Source organism: Eumetopias jubatus, unplaced genomic scaffold, assembly GCF_037043125.1.
Source record: "Eumetopias jubatus isolate StellerSeaLion01/CBP00866 unplaced genomic scaffold, mEumJub1_p1.0 scaffold_2, whole genome shotgun sequence".
Classification (NCBI taxonomy): Eukaryota; Metazoa; Chordata; class Mammalia; order Carnivora; family Otariidae; genus Eumetopias; species Eumetopias jubatus.
In genome coordinates this window covers 128,649,327-128,652,798 of record NW_028274808.1, presented here as the reverse complement: position 1 = coordinate 128,652,798, position 3,472 = coordinate 128,649,327, and the positions used below count along the sequence as shown (strand labels likewise).

The 3,472-nt window shown below is 43.3% G+C and overlaps 1 pseudogene; it reads left to right on the top strand.

Moving 5' to 3' along the window:
• Positions 1-547: 547 nt before the first annotated feature.
• LOC114220070 (non-POU domain-containing octamer-binding protein pseudogene) lies at positions 548-1,936 on the top strand (annotated as a pseudogene).
• The last annotated feature ends 1,536 nt before the right edge of the window (positions 1,937-3,472 follow it).

The following is a 3,472-nucleotide window of genomic DNA, read 5'->3' as shown; positions in this document are numbered from 1 at the left end:
GAAATATTGAACACTGGGATGAAATATGAAATTCATACTTTATAAGTTTACTAAGGCTTCCATTTAGCAATCCATGAGGTCAGATCTCAGAAGTTCCTACAGTTTGCTAAGGTTTTTAACACTTTTAGGTTTACTGTTTTTAGGCAGATCCTGAAATTCTGAGAATATGAAATCATCTCTATAACCAATGTGTGTGTGTGCGTGCATGCACACACACACTCTTAACAGTTGTCGTCCAGTCTCCTCTTGAATATTTCAGCAAAAGTAAACCTAGAACTCTTCAGTATGGAACAGCTTGAATTGCCTGGAAATATAGTCAATATGGATATTTGTGAATGTTGGCCATTTATGTGTCCTTCATCTAAATGATGAAGTGCTCTGGGATATAATGTTTTAAAGCAAAAAAAAAAGGATCTATTTATCTCCATTCAAAATGCACTCTATCTCTGACAGAGCATTTGAAAAGATGGAGAAACTAGCTCGGGACAGTAGAGGCCGTGTAGCGTTGCCGTTACTCTGAGGAGAGAACAGTTGGTAGAGGGGTGCAAAAATGCAGAGCAATAAAACCTTTAACTTGGAGAAGCAAAACCACACTCCAAGGAATCAGCAGCAGTACTCCCAGCAGCAACAGCAGCAGCCACCACCACCACGACCACCAATACCTGCAAATGGGCAACAAGCCAGCAGCCAAAATGAAGGCTTGACTATTGATCTGAAGAATTTTAGGAAACCAGGAGAGAAGACCTTCACCCAACGTAGCCGGCTCTTTGCGGGCAATCTTCCTCCTGACATCACTGAGGAGGAGATCAGGAAACTATTTGAGAAATATGGGAAGGCAGGCGAAGTCTTCATTCATAAGGACAAGGGCTTTGGTTTTATCCACTTGGAAACACGAACCCTAGCGGAGATTGCCAAAGTAGAACTGGACAACATGCCACTCCATAGAAAGCAGCTGTGTGTGAGCTTTGCCTGCCATAGTGCATCCCTTACAGTCTGAAACCTTCCTCAGTACGTTTCCAATGAACAGCTGGAGGAAGCCTTTTCGGTGTTTGGCCAGGTGGAAAGGGCTGTAGTCATCATGAATGATCGAGGAAGGCCCTCAGGAAAAGGCATTGTTGAATTCTCAGGGGAGCCAGCTGCTCGGAAAGCTCTGGACAGGTGCAGTGAAGGTTCCTTCCTGCTAACCACATTTCCTCGGCCTGTGACTGTGGAGCCCATGGACCAGTTGGATGATGAAGAGGGACTTCCAGAGAACCTGGTTATAAAGAACCAGCAATTTCACAAGGAACAAGAGTAGCCACCCAGATTTGCACAGCCTGGCTCCTTTGAGTATGAGTATGCCATGTGCTGGAAGGCACTCATTGAGATGGAGAAGCAGCAGCAGGACCAAGTGGACCATAACATCAAGGAAGCTCGTGAGGAGATGGAGATGGAGGCTGCTCACCATGAGCACCAGGTCATGCTAATGAGACAGGATTTGATGAGACATCAAGAAGAACTTCAGAGGATGGAAGAGCTGCACAACCAAGAGGTGCAAAAATGAAAGCAACTGGAGCTCAGGCAGGAGGAGGAATGCAGGAGCCATGAGGAAGAGATGCAGGGGCAACAGGAAGAAATGACGTGGCGACAGCAGGAAGGATTCAAGGGAACATTCCCTGATGCAAGAGAACAGGAGATACGGATGGGCCAGATGGCTATGGGAAGTGCTATAGGCATCAACAACAGAGGTGCCATGTCCCCTGCTCTAGTGTCAGCAGGTACCCCAGCTCTTCCAGGACCTGCCACTATGATGCCAGATGGAACCCCACCAACAACTGAATGCTTTGGCCAAGCTGCTACAATGGAAGGAATTGGGGCAATTGGTGGAACCCCTCCTGCATTCAACCATGCAGCTCCTGGAGCTGAATTTGCTCCAAACAAATGTCACCGATACTAATAAGAATTTCAATGTCTAGTTTCCCAAAAACCCTTAAAAGAAGGACCCTTTTTGGACCAGCCAGAATTCTGCCCTGGAAAAGTGTTAGGGATTCCTCCCAATAGTTAGGACTTCCTTGCCTGTACTACTCTGAAGGAGTTTGCTGGAGGCTGAGGGCAAGGGAAGGGCGATATTTAACAAATCAGTTCTGTGTGGTATATCATTTAACTAATTGATTTTGTGTGGTGCATTCCTGAAGTCTCATGTGATTGTTGAGGGCCTGGGGGGGTGGGAACCATGGCAAAATGAACCCAGTTAGAGCCCCTATTAATCTTGATCATTCCATTCTTTGTCCATCCTGTTCTATTTGGTGTCTCATTATACCCTCCAAACCCCAGAGACACTGCCACATACACCACATTAACAAGCATCCCCCAATGACCTTAGCCCCATTGCTCCATTCACTCGCAGGTGGCAATTCAGGCAAATGTCCACAGAGGTCACAGACAACATACATACGGTTCTGTTATATCCCATATATTACCCCTTCATGTCCTAAGGAAGACATTTTCTCTTAGAGATTTTCATTTTAGTGTATCTTAAAAAAAAAAAAAAATCTTGTGTTAAGTTGCCTCCATCTTTTTTCTTGGGTTAGAACAACCCAGGAATGGCCTTTTTGTGTCTGTGATGTTGCTGTTCACAGCTTTTCTTGACAGGCCTTGTACAATCTTGGGGACAGGGTTGCTGTGTGCTGAAGGTTGGACAGTAGCTCTGAGTCTTGCCTATCTTAGGTAGTTAGGCTGTGCATTTTTTTATTAGTGTACTATGTTTGATTTGTCCCTGATATCTTTAGAGTTTTTCTGAGAAATGGAGCAGTAATACAGCATCAACTTATTAAAATACATTTTAAGCCTTTAAAAAAAAAAAAGAAAAGATGGAGAAACTAAGCTGTCTGGAAGACTGTGAGAATTGTAGGTTGATTTTGAATTGTGAACTACTGAGTAGATTTTTAATCTAAAGATAAATGAAAGACTAAATATAATGAAGAAATAATGTCTTAGAGTAAGATGAGTGAGGTTCCTTTTGAAGTGAAGCAGAAAGAATTACTAGCAGTTCCAGATGCATAAGACTAAAATGGAGATATTCCCTGTCTTAAATTTATGGCAATTGTTTTTAATCTCTATGTTGGAGTCTCAGATGTTTGAAGTGTTAGAAGCTCCCCAGGTGATTCTAATCTCTAGCTGTATTGAAAACCACCAAACTGGAAAAATAGGTCTTCCATTTGCCAGGAAAGAGAACGAGAAAGAGCTGAGATAGGGAGTAGAGAAAGCAAAGAATGGGAGAGAGAAAGAGGTTGGTGGGAGGGGGATAATCTGGAAACATATAAAGCATTAATATCAGAAATCTTATGGCTCTAGCAGTTGGTTATTGATTCCTCAGAACTTTAAGTGGCTTGGAATGCCTGGAAAAAAGTCTTGTCCCTGAGATTTTTAGACCCAGATGAGATCTTGAAGCATGAAGTGGCTTTAAGATTGTGGGACAGATGAAATCATCATC